Raw genomic sequence first — 14,370 nt, 5'->3', positions numbered from 1 at the left:
CCTGCCTAAGCAATCTACAGATTCAATGCAATCCTTATCAAAATATCAACAGCATTCTTCAAGAAACTGGAAGAAATAGCTCTAAAATTCATATGAAACCACAAAAAACCCCAAATAGCCAAAGCAATCCTGAGAAGGAAAAATAAAGCAGGGGGATCTCACTTCCCAACTTCAAGCTCTACTACCAAGCCACAGTAATCAAGAAAATTTGGTACTGGGCACAAGAACAGACCCATACACCAGTGGAACAGAATAGAGTCCAAATATTAAGCCAAGCATATATAGTCAATGAATATACAATAAAAGAACCATGGATATACAATAGGGAAATGGCAGCCTCTTCAACAGCTTGTGTTGGCAAAACTGGACAGCTATATGTAAGAGAATGAAAGTGGATTACTGCACAACTCCTTACACAATAGTAAACTCGAAATGGATCTAGACTTGAATGTAAGTCATGAAACCATAAAACTCTTAGAAGAAAACACAGGCAAAAATGTCTTGGACAGAATCATGAGCAAGTTCTTCATGAACATATGTGCCCTGGCAAAAGAAACTAAAGCAAAAATAAACAAGTAGGACCATATCAGACTTAAAAGCTTCTGTACAGCAAAGGACACCATCAATAGAACAAAAAGGCATCCTGCATTATTGGAAAATATATTCATAAATGCCATATCCAAAATATATAGAGAGCTCATGCACCTCAACAAACAAAAAGCAAATAATTAAATTAAAAAATGGCAGAGGATCTGAACAGATACTTCTTCAAAGAAGAAATTCAGATGGCTACAGGCACATGAAAAGATGCTCCATATTGGTAATCATCACAGAAATGCAAATTAAAAGCACAATTATATATCATCTCACACCAGTTAGGATGGCCACCATCCAAAAGACAAATAACAACAAATGTTGGCAAGGATGTGGAGAAAGGGGAACCCTCCTACACTGCTGGTGGGAATATACATTAGTTCAACCATTGTGGAAAGCAGTATGGATGTTCCTCAAAAAACTGAAAATATAAATACCATTTCACCCAGGAATTCCACTCCTAGGAATTAAGCCTAAGAATGCAGGAGCCCAATGTCAAAAAGTCATGCACCACTGTGTTTATCGCACCACTATTTACAATAGCCAAGAAATGGAAGCAACCTAAGTGTCCATCAGTAGATGAGTGGATAAAGAAGAGGTGGTACATATCACAATGGAATATTATTCAGCCATAAGAAAAAAACAAATCCTACCATTTTCAAGAACATCAATGGAGCTCGAGGGTATTATGCTCAGTGAAATAAGCCAGGCAGAGAAAGACAAGTACCAAATGATTTCACTCATCTGTGGAGTATAAAACAAAGCAAAAACTGAAGGAACAAAACAGCAGCACACTCACAGAACCCAAGAATGGACTAACAGTAACCAAAGGGAAAGGTACTGGGAAGGATGGTTGGGAAGGGAAGGATAAGGGAAAAATGGGCATTATGATTAGCACACATAATGTAGTGGGGTGCATGGGGAATGTAGTATAACACAGAGAAGACAAGTAGTGTTTCTAACTGTGGCTGTAATGGGGTATGTGATGGGGACTTGATAATGGGGGGTCTCGTAACCATAAGGTTGCTCACGTAATTGTATATGAATGATCCGAAGTTTTAAGTAAATAAATAAAGAGAAATTCATGCTAAATTTCTCCAACAGTAATTGGAGACATCTGTAGTTTGCTAATTCCTTGAAAGAATTCTGAACGTCTTCTTAACAATTATTCTAGATGAATACATACAGCAATTAGGAAAAATAAACAATGCTAACAAAACCACCATTCACATTTCTACCTATGCATTTATGTGACTTGCAGGCAGGGAAGCAAAGGAACCTGGCTCAGGTGAGTTTCAGCTGAGCCTAGATTTCTAAACCTGGAGAGGCAAAGTAGCACCATCTCACCTACTGGACAATAAGGCAGTTCATCTCATATGTGGAATAATTAAATATGCAATGTTTTGGGTTCCTTATAATTAGAATAAAATTTTTGTATGAATTACTAGTAAATGTAGAAAGTTTGATTGAAACTTAGTGTCTGCCATGTTAACAGTGATTTTCAAACACTTTCCCCCTCCTATTCTCATAATTTAAGATAGCAACAAAAATAAAAACTTTGTATCTTTCTAACCTCTTAAAATCGATGTTAAAGAAGCTCCTTATATGCCTACTTTGGTGGAAAATATTCAATGTCTAGTGCATTTTACATGCTAACTTTAAAAATTAAAACAATCTTTTCTTTCATTTTTATTTACTTTCGTGTTTAATGAAGAGAAATAGAGTAGCTTTTTTTGAAAACCAAATTTTTCTACTTCCCTCATCTTTTCCTCTTTAAATTTTATTTTTTATTAGTTTTGAATAGGTTATACCTTTACTTGGTTCAATATCAAAATAGTAACAAAAGACAAACATTGAGAAGCCTTGTTTCTACACCTGTTACCCCCAGGTAATCACTTTATTAGTTTCTTGGTATAATGTCAGTGTTTCTAAGGCATATCCAAGCAAACATAAATATATATATTCTTCTGCTCTCATGTTTTTTCATAAAAGGAAGCATACTGTATAAAATGAACTGATTTTTTTCTTTTAATGATGATATTAATTTCCTATTGTGACAATTACCACAGATTTAGTGGCCTAAAATAACAAAAATTTATTACCTTACAGTTCTACAGGTCAGAAGTCTCAAATCATTATTTTAGGTCTAAAATCAAGATGTCTGCAGAGCTGATTCTTTCTGTGTGCTCCCAGGAGGAATCTATTTCTTGCAGCTTTTACCTTCTAGAGTTAGCTTTGGCATTCCTTGATTTGTGCCCAGATGACTCCAGTATCTGCTCCAATTTCACATCACCTTCTCTTCTGTCATTAAATCTTTCTTTGGCTCCCTGTTATAAAGATACTTCAGATTACATTTAGAGCCCTCTTGGATTCCAGAATACTCACCCCATATTAAGATCATTAACTTAATTACATTTATAAATTATATTTTTCCATATAAGGTAACACAGGTTCTGAGAATTAAGATGTGGGTATATTTGGTGAAATGCATTATTTAGCCTGACAAGGAATATGTCCTGGAAATCAATCCTGTCAGTCACTAGATGGGCAGCTTTCTCACTTTGTTTTTGTAACAGCATAGCATTTCCGTGTATATTGTACCATAATTTATTAAAGTAATATTGTACTGATGGACATTTTTTTTTATTTTACAGACAATGCTGGATTAATAACTTCATAAATGCAATATTTGGACCTGCACATATATATATGATATATATTTAAGTATAAATACATATGATAAATAAGTACTTATTGTGTTGTATAGTTACTTAACATGTATTTAATGTGTATAACATGTATTTAATCGTAAATACATATAATATATATAAAGATATATAAATATAAAATACTAATTTTAATACCTATTAAACATAAAAAGGAAAATTTCATAAAAATATATATACTAATCAGTTGGATTGACTTTATAATTAACTCTTGTTTCTAAGGATAAATTTATATTGCCTATTAGATGAGATAGTATTTGGCATCAATTCTGTTTTTCTTTTTATACATATAAGCTCTGAGAAACTTTGTTCACACAAATATAGATGTGAACTAAAAAAGCTACAGTAATATCTTTGAATTATTTAAAATCCTTTTTAATCATATACTTAAAATCTCACAGTGTCTATCATCAAAAACTATTTAATAACTTATCAGATAACAATTATGCGCTCTTTTAACTTCTGTTGAACACAAGTGGGTGGAACCCATTGAACTGAAAAATATTTGTTGTTCCCATCAAAATTACCCACTTTTTCAAAATCAAAAGCAACATTTTGAAAGTATTTGAAAATCATTGCTACATTTTGCTATTCTGGAGTTTTCACCTACTAGAAAAAGGGAAGATGGTAAAATCTGGGAGGCAAACAGTTGGAGAAGAAAAATTAGGAAGGGAAGTTAGGAAAAGGAGCAAAACTCAACTACGTGTTACCTCTTGGGCAGCTCAATTTTGGTTACATATATATAAGAGAACTGAAAATTGATTTCTCTAAAATACTATTTTTGTATACTACTTGTGAATTCTTCATGTACCCCCATGATATAGGTAACTCACCCAATATTGAAAACTACAGCTGTTCGCTGCTTAAGAAAGTATTCTCAAACACTGAAAGATATGCTTTTATTCTTTTCTTAAATGGTATATATAAATTTTAGAAACATTGCATTACAGCAAAGAGTATTTCAAGTAATCCGTCTTGAAGAGCAAAGATGGTCTCTTCTACTTAAATTTTTCAGAGTAACTCATGGTGCTTGCCAAATATGCATAGATAATAAATGCTTATGGACTGGTTAACAGAAAGTTTTGAAAAGTAAATGCAACATGGTGGTGTGAGTAGGACAGTGGGAATCTCCTCCTAAAAACATATATATTTTTGAAAATACAACAAATACAACTAAAAGAGAGACCAGAAGACACAGGACAACAGCCAGACTACATCCACTCATGCGAGAGCCCAGTGCTTGGTGAAAGGGGTAAGATACAAGCCCCGGCCCAGCGGGACCCGAGCACACCTCCCCCCAACACCCAGCGGGAGGGACAGGGAGCCCAAGACTGCTAAACACCCAGCCCCAGACACCCGCACCAGAGCGCAGACACAGTGCATGCATGGAGGGCTTGAAACTAGGGAAATAGGGCAGCAACATCTCTGAGCGGGTTCTGAAGCGGATGCCCCTGTGACAAAGAAAAGTGAGTGCTTTTTGAGAGTCTTAAAGGGACAGGGACATAACAGCTGGACAGAAACAACAAAGGTCACAGTCCAGTGGCTGGAAATTACAGGGAAAACCATGCGCACTAACCCCCTGGGCAACAGCTCTGAGACCCCTCACGGAGGTAAACAGCCAAAAAAAACCCTGTCCATTACCCCTCTGGGCGCTGCAAAAGCAGAGAAGCAGCCTAAGGCTGGCCCCGCCCCCTGAGAAAGGGAGTTTTCTCCATATAGGCCAAGCAAGACACAAAGACCCAGTCTACACGCAATTACCCAACACAAGCCACTAGGGGTCGCAGTTGTCCCAGAAAAGAAAGACCAATAGCAAGTGAAGAGTTTGGCCCTCCCAGCTGACAGTCAATAGCATCTGTCAACATGAAAAGGCAAAAAATATGATCCAGACAAGACTAACCCAGATAGCTTCGGCATCTGCTACATCTTCCCCTGAGAAGGAACCTGGGGAGACAGATTTAGCCAGTCTTCCTGAAAAAGAATTCAAAACAAAAGGCATAACCATGCTGATGGACTTGCAGAGAAATATGCAAGAACTAAGGAAGGAGAATACAGAAATAAAACAAGCTCTGGAAGGACTTCAAAACAGAATGGACAAGATGGAAGAGACCATTAATGGACTAGAAAACAGAGAACAGGAATGCAGAGAAGCTGATGCAGAGAGAGATAAAATGATCTCCAGGAATGAAAGAATTCTAAGAGAGCTGAGTGACCAATCGAAAAGGAACAATATATGCATTACAGGGGTACCAGAAGAAGAAGACAGAGAAAAAGGGATAGAAAGTGTCTTTGAAGAAATAATTGCTGGAAACTTCCCCAAACTAGGGGAAGAAATGGCCTCTCAGACCACAGAGGTACACAGAACTCCAATGACAAGGGATCCAAGGAGGGCAACACCAAGACACATAATAATTAAAATGGCAAAGATCAAAGACAAGGACAAAGTATTAAAGGCAGCAAGAGAGAAAAAAAAGGTCACCTACAAAGGAAAACCCATCAGGTGATCATCAGACTTCTCAACAGAAACCCTACAGGCCAGAAGAGAATGGCATGATATACTTAATGCAATGAAATAGAAGGGCCTCGAACCAAGACTACTGTATCCAGCACGAATGTCATTTAAATATGAAGGAGGGATTAAACAATCCAGACAAGCAAAAGTTCAGGGAATTTGCCTCCCACATACCACCTCTACAGGGCATCCTACAGGGACTGCTCTAGATGGGAGCACACCTAAAAAGAGCACAGAACAGAACACTCAACATATGAAGAATGGAGGAGGAGGAATAAGAAGGGAGAGAAATAAAGAATCATCAGACCACGTTTATAATAGCTCAACAAGCGAGTTAGGTTAGACAGTAAGATAGTAAAGAAGCTAACCCTGAACCTTTGGTAACCACAAACTTAAAGCCTGCAATGACAATAAGTTCATACCTCTCAGTAATCACCCTAAATGTAAATGGACTGAATGCACCAATCAAAAGACACAGAGTAATAGAATGGATAAAAAAGCAAGATCCATCCATACGCTGCTTACAAGAGACTCACCTTAAACCCAAAGACATGCACAGACTTAAAGTCAAGGAATGGAAAAAGAGATTTCATGCAAACAACAAAGAGAAGAAAGCAGGTGTTGCAATTCTGGTATCAGACAAAACAGACTTCCAAATAAAAAAAGTAACAAAAGACAAAGAAGGACATTGCATAATGATAAAGGGCTCAGTCCAACAAGAGGTTATAACCATTATAAATATATATGCACTCAATACAGGAGCACCAACATACCTGAAACAAATACTAAGAGAACTAAAGGAGGAAATAGAATGCAATGCATTCATTCTAGGAGACTTCAACACACCACTCACTCCAAAGGACATATCCACCAGACAGAAAATAAGTAAGGCACTGAACAACACACTAGAACAGATGGACATAATAGACATCTACAGAACTCTACATCCAAAAGCAACAGGATACACATTCTTCTCAAGTGCACACGGAACATGCTCCAGAACAGACCACATACTAGGCCACAAAAAAAGCATCAGTAAATTTCAAAAGACTGAAATCCTACCAACCAACTTTTCAGACAACAAAGGCATAAAACTAGAAATAAATTGTACAAAGAAAGCAAAAAGGCTAACAAACACATGGAGGCTTAACAACACGCTCCTAAATAATCAATGGATCAATGACCAAATCAAAATGGAGATCCAGCAATATATGGAAACAAACAACAACAACAACACTAAGCCCCAACTACTGTGGGACACAGCAAAAGCAGTCTTAAGAGGAAAGTATACAGCAATCCAGGCATATTTAAAAAAGGAAGAACAACCCCAAATAAATGGTCTAATGTCACAATTATCGAAATTGGAAAAAGAAGAACAAATGAGGCCTAAGGTCAGCAGAAGGAGGGACATAATAAAGATCACAGAAGAAATAAATAAAATTGAGAAGAATAAAACAATAGCAAAAATCAATGAAACCAAGAGCTGGTTCTTTGAGAAAATAAACAAAATAGATAAGCCTCTAGCCAGACTTATTAAGAGGAAAAGAGAGTCAACACAAATCAACAGTATCAGAAATGAGAAAGGAAAAATCATGACGGACTCCACAGAAGTACAAAGAATTATTAGTCAGTACTATGAAAACCTATATGCTAACAAGCTGGGAAACCTAGGAGAAATGGACAACTTCCTAGAAAAATATAACCTTCCAAGACTGACCCAGAAAAAAACAGAAAATCTAAACAGACCAATTACCAGCAACGAAATTGAAGCGGTAATCAAAAAACTACCAAAGAACAAAACCCCCGGGCCTGATGGATTCACCTCAGAATTTCATCAGACATACAGGGAAGACATAATACCCATTCTCCTTAAAGTTTTCCAAAAAATAGAAGAGGAGGAGATACTCCCAAACTCATTCTATGAAGCTAATATCACTCTAATACCAAAAGCAGGCAAAGATCCCACCAAAAAAGAAAACTACAGACCAATATCCCTGATGAACATAGATACAAAAATACTCAACAAAATATTAGCAAACCGAATTCAAAAATACATCACAAGGATCGTACACCATGACCAAGTGGGATTCATCCCAGGGATGCAAGGATGGTACAACATTCGGAAGTCCATCAACATCATCCACCAGATCAACAAAAAGAAAGACAAAAACCACATGTTCATCTCCATAGATGCTGAAAAAGCATTTGACAAAGTTCAACATCCATTCATGATAAAAACTCTCAGCAAAATGGGTATAGAGGGCAAGTACCTCAACATAATAAAGGCCATATATGATAAACCCACAGCCAACATTATATTGAACGGCGGGAAGCTGAAAGCTTTTCCTCTGAGATCGGGAACTAGACAGGGATGCCCACTCTCCCACTGTCATTTAACATAGTACTGGAGGTTCTAGCCATGGCAATTAGACAAAACAAGGAAATACAAGGAATCCAGATTGGTAAAGAAGAAGTTAAACTGTCACTATTTGCAGATGACATGATACTATACATAAAAAACCCTAAAGACTCCACCCCAAAACTACTAGAACTGATATCGGAATACAGCAACATTGCAGGATACAAAATCAACACACAGAAATCTGTGGCTTTCCTATACACTAACAATGAACAAATAGAAAGAGAAATCAGGAAAACAATTCCATTCACAAATGCATCAAAAAGAATAAAATACCTAGGAATAAACCTAACCAAAGAAGTGAAAGACCTATACCCTGAAAACTACAAGTCACTCTTAAGAGAAATTAAAGGGAACACTAACAGATGGAAACTCATCCCATGCTCATGGCTAGGAAGAATTAATATCGTCAAAATGGCCATCCTGCCCAAAGCAATATACAGATTTGATGCAATCCCTATGAAACTAGCAGCAACATTCTTCAATGAACTGGAACAAATACTTCAAAAATTCATATGGAAACACCAAAGACCCCGAATAGCCAAAGCAATCCTGAGAAAGAAGAATAAAGTAGGGGGGATCTCACTCCCCAACTTCAAGCTCTACTATAAAGCCATAGTAATCAAGACAATTTGGTACTGGCACAAGAACAGAGCCACAGACCAATGGAACAGACTAGAGAATCCAGACATTAACCCAGATATATATGGTCAATTAATATTTGATAAAGGAGCCATGGACTTACAATGGCGAAATGACAGTCTCTTCAACAGATGGTGCTGGCAAAACTGGACAGCTACATGTAGGAGAATGAAACTGGACCATTGTCTAACCCCATACACAAAAGTAAATTCAAAATGGATCAAAGACCTGAATGTAAGTCATGAAACCATAAAACTCTTAGAAAAAAAATAGACAAAAACCTTTTAGACATAAACATGAGTGACCTCTTCTTGAACATATCTCCCCGGGCAAGGAAAACAACAGAAAAAATGAACAAGTGGGACTATACTAAGCTGAAAAGCTTCTGTACAGCAAAAGACACCATCAATAGAACAAAAAGGAACCCTACAGTATGGGAGAATATATTTGAAAATGACAGATCTGATAAAGGCTTGACGTCCAGAATATATAAAGAGCTCACACGCCTCAACAAACAAAAAACAAATAACCCAATTAAAAAATGGGCAGAGGAACTGAACAGACAGTTCTCTAAAAAAGAAATACAGATGGCCAACAGACACATGAAAAGATGCTGCACATTGCTAATTATGAGAGAAATGCAAATTAAAACTACAATGAGGTGTCACCTCACACCAGTAAGGTTGGCTGCCATCCAAAAGACAAACAACAACAAATGTTGGCGAGGCTGTGGAGAAAGGGGAACCCTCCTACACTGCTGGTGGGAATGTAAATTAGTTCAACCATTGTGGAAAGCAGTATGGAGGTACATCAAAATGCTCAAAACAGACTTACCATTTGACCCAGGAATTCCACTCCAAGGAATTTACCCTACGAATGCAGCAATCAAGTTTGAGAAAGACAGATGCACCCCTATGTTTATTGCAGCACTATTTACAATAGCCAAGAATTGGAAGCAACCTAAATATCCATTGATAGATGAATGGATAAAGAAGACGTGGTACATATACACAATGGAATACTACTCAGCCATGAGAAGAGGGCAAATCCTACCATTTGCAGCAACATGGATGGAGCTGGAGGGTATTACACTCAGTGAAATAAGCCAAGTGGAGAAAGAGAAATACCAAATGATTTCACTCATCTGTGGAGTATAAGAAGAAAGGAAAAACTGAAGGAACAAAACAGCAGCAGAATCACAGAACTCAAGAATGGACTAACAGTTACCAAAGGGAAAGGGCCTGGGGAGGATGGGTCATTAGGGAGGGATAAGGGCGGGTGGAAGAAGAAGCAGGGTATTAAGATTAGCATGCATGGGGGGTGGGAGAAAGGGGAGGGCTGTACAACACAGAGAAGACAAGTAGTGACTCTACAGGACTTTGCTATGCTGATGGACAGTGACTGTAAAGGGGTTTATAGGGGGGACCTGATATAGGGGAGAGCCTAGTAAACATAATATTCATCATCTAAGTGTAGATTAAGATAACAAACAAAAAAAAGCAGTTCCTGTGTGGTGACCTCCAATGAGTTCTACACAATGGTATAAAGGGCATATAAAAGTATAGGCAAAGGGTTTGTTTCTGCTTATATGGAGGATCAAAGCCTAATTTGGCTACCCAGAAAATGAACTAAGATACGATATGAAAAAGAACTTCCAACATAACCACTCTCTGGAAGACTCATGCCAGAAGATGATCATCGAAAAACCCCAAAAAAGATCCACGCACTGCTGCAGTTGTAGCTACATTCATCCCACCGGTTCCTGGACTTGCCATGGGAATGAAGAAGGAGATATCTAAGCTGGCCTGTGCATACAGTAAAACAACAAATTTGACTGGATCTACACTGTTGGAACTCAACCAAGAATTAGGAGAAGTGCAAGTTGTAGTGCTCCAAAATCTTACAACTACAGACTATTTATTGTTAAAAGAACATATGGGATGTGAACAGTCCCCAGGAATGGGTTGTTTTAATTTGTCTGATTTCTCTCAGACTGTTCAAGTTCAGTTGGACAATATCCACCATATCATAGATAAGTTTTCAGAAATGCCTAAGGTGCCTAACTGGTTTTCTTGGTTTCACTGGAGATGGCTGATAATTATAGGTATGCTTTGGTTATGTAACTGTATTCCTATTATGTTAATGTGTGTGTGCAATTTAATTAGTAGTTTAAAACCTATACATCCTGAAGTTACTATACAAGAAGGTATGTCAAAGAAATAAATCAATCTTCCCATGTTTTCTTCCGTCTGCTACTTCTATAGCTTTTCTTCTTCATTCCTAATTACAACCCATAAATATATGTGGAGTTCTCTTAGATTCGTGCCTCATAACGAATTTACCGCGTATCACAATTCTTCCAAGTGGTAAAGATACCTCAAGACAAATGCTGGGCATAGAAGCCACAGGGCATAAATATGCAAAAAAGTAAAAAACTAACCTTTTCAAACAATATGGCTTCTCTCTCACTTACCAACTTTACATTTCCCTGGATGGCCCCAGAAGATGATTGGTTAGCCAGAGACAGGTAAGATTCCTCAAGGGAGGAACAACCTAAGACAGGCACAGTCACAGGGGGGCCATCAGGTGAAAATTGGGGATCAACAGAGGTGAGGCTTAGAACCTCACCCCCCTGTTTTGAGAGAAGTCTTCTGTATCTGTGGATGTTTTATTGCCCTTGTCTAGCTTGAATTAACACATAGTCTACAGGCACACACCTGATCATCTACATTTGCCCTCTTACAACACTAAACTATGTTTTCTACCTTTATCTTGCATCTACCTACCACTTCAGCATTTTATTAAAAATAATAATAATAAAGAGAGAAATGTGGTATCCACATATAAATCAAGTATAAAAATCAAATGAATATTCATATTTGAACTGACTGTTTATAGTTCATAATGCATGATCAAAACTGAAAGTTTCTGTGATGACTACCCTTGTACTATTCACCATGTAACTTATTCATTATGTAAGAATTTGTTCTCCATGTAAGAACTTGTTCATTATGCTTCAGAAGATTGGAGACTGACGAAAATTAGGCTTGGGGTGGATTAATGATTATACATTGAGCATTGAGTCCCCTATACAGAATTTTATTGTTATTAACAACCATTTGATCAAAAAAATAGGAGAGATGCCCTCAAAAAAAAAAGTACACACTTCCAATTGTAAAATAAATAAGTAACCAGGATGTAATGTATAGCATAAGGAATATAGTCAAAATATTGTAACAACTTGGTATGGTGATAGCTGGTACCTACAATTATCATGTATATAAATGTTCAATCACTGTGTTGTACACCTGAAACTAATGTAATACTGTGTGTCAACTACCCTTCAATAAAAAATAATTATCTAAAAAAAAAAAAAGTAAATGCAGTGCATAAATATCTAGTTGGTCCGCTTGCTGTTCACCTGCCAGTTCCTTCTAATGGAGTCACAGTCTTGGCCCTGTTAGGAAGCATCTACCCTGTTAGACTGTCTATATAACTGTAGGAGGGCAGTAAGTGAGACTTTTCTTGCTGTTTCAGATGTTTGGCTTGGGCTTGAAAGTGGAGCACAATGGGTGTTAAGTGACCACACATTCTGTAGAGGTGCTAGACCGTCTATGCAGAACTTGTTGGAAAGTTGCCCAAATTCATTCTGCAATGGTTAACTCATCAGCACCTGACACTTATATGTGAGAGGAGACTAGTAAATTATTGAGTGAAGACTGATGAATAGGGATTTCTTTGGGGAAAATTTTGGAGTGCTATGCTTTTCCACTCCATTTCTTGTGGGAAGGATGTGCTCCTTTTCAATTTAAGCCATATGAATAGTACTTCAAGGAACCAACCAAAGAGCTTGGAGGTATAGAAATTCATGCTTGACACTCACTAGAAAAAAAATAAAGATTGTCAGGTATTAGCCAGGAAGCAGAATAAAGAGAGAGAGGGCTTAATAGGGAATGGCTCTTATTTCCAGGTATTTGGTGGAAGAAAATGAGTGTTCTCTTAGATTAAGAAGATGTTGAGTAATGTAGCCAAGCTTGAGCTAAGGTGACAGGACCCCAAGAGCAATAGGCCAGGTGAGACATTAGCAAGAAGATGGAAGCTAAAAAACTCAAGAGGTGTCACAGCACCTCAGTGAAGAGTATGAAAGTGGAAGGTACTAGAAGAACTCTCAAGAGAGAGCTGATATTTAGTCACTGGCCATAAAGAGGGCTACAATTTTCAGATTAAAATAGTATCAATTAACTCAAGTCTTTTGCCTATTTTTTAAATCAATTATTTGTTTTCTTTTTTATTGGAACGTATGAGTTCCTTATATATTTTTCCAAAGATGATATACAAATGTCGACAGGTATATGAAAATGTGCTCAACATCACCAATTATCAGGGACATGAAATCAAAACCACAATGAGATATCCCCTCATACCTGTTAGGATGGCTAATATCAAAAGGACAAGATATAACAAGTATTGGTGAGGATGTGGAGAAAAGGAAATTCTTGTACAGTGTACAGTGCAATTTGGTACACACATTATATAAAACAGTATGGTAATTCCTCAAAAAATTAAAAGTAGAACCAGCATATGTTCCAGCAAATCTACTTCCAAATATATATACAAATGAAATGAAGTATCTTATAGATATATATGCAGCCTCATACTCATATCAGCACTATTCATAATAGCCAAGACATGGAGACAACCTAAGTGTCCATTGATGAATGAATGGATAAAGAAAATGTGATATGGGAGAGATAGATGGCAGATGTAGATATATAGATACACACACAATGGAATATTATTCAGCCATTGAGAAAAGGATGCCTTGCCGTGTGCAACAACATGGATGAAACTTGGAGGCATTATGCTTTGTAAGCAAGATAAAGACAAATACTGTATAGTACAACTTATATGTGGAGTCTGAAAAAAACTGCACTTATAAAACAGAGAGTAGAACTAGGGCCTACAGCCAATGTTCCCTACCACTAGTAGATACTCTTTGTAAATGCCCATAGTTACAAATATAAAATAGACTTTTCCAATAAGAAGAATATTCAAGCACTTTATTCTGCTGAAGTCCTCTCAAGTATGAGTATAGAAAGGGTTTTTTTCTCTTTGATATTTATGATTTTGTTTTGTTTCGTTTTCTTCAGGTGTTAAAGGAACAATGAGATAAAGCTGCTGATTTGGTGGATATTTCAGCTTCAGATTTCTATGATGAAAATGAGAAGACTGAAGTGCATAATCCACCAGAAGATGCTGCTGAGGTAGGAGACCCAGAATGGGAAGAAAATGTAGTGAGCAACTCAGAGGGGGGAAGGGATGGACATGCATGAGAAGGCAGTTACCTCTCAACTCCTTCCAGTCAGTGCAGATATTACTAAATGGTCCAGGAATTCATTTCAGTTTATAATAGATGGTCTTTGCAAATGTTTCCTAATAAAATGACAGTGGCATCACTGCCAAAGCATGAACATAATGAG

At 37.2% G+C, this 14,370-nt stretch overlaps 1 long non-coding RNA gene across 1 annotated transcript in view; it reads left to right on the top strand.

The window, feature by feature from the left end:
- The window catches only part of LOC108400265 (uncharacterized), a 1,191,208-nt gene that overhangs the window by 592,846 nt on the left and 583,992 nt on the right, over positions 1–14,370 (top strand). Inside the window, exon 9 of the long non-coding RNA XR_012130102.1 lies at positions 14,041–14,154. This is a non-coding gene — a long non-coding RNA (uncharacterized lncRNA). The remainder of the gene's footprint in view (positions 1–14,040; positions 14,155–14,370) is intronic.

This window comes from Manis javanica, chromosome 1, assembly GCF_040802235.1.
Source record: "Manis javanica isolate MJ-LG chromosome 1, MJ_LKY, whole genome shotgun sequence".
In the NCBI taxonomy this organism is placed as follows: Eukaryota; Metazoa; Chordata; class Mammalia; order Pholidota; family Manidae; genus Manis; species Manis javanica.
The sequence above is the reverse complement of the archived record's forward strand: the minus strand, read 5'-3'. Positions and strand labels throughout refer to the sequence as shown.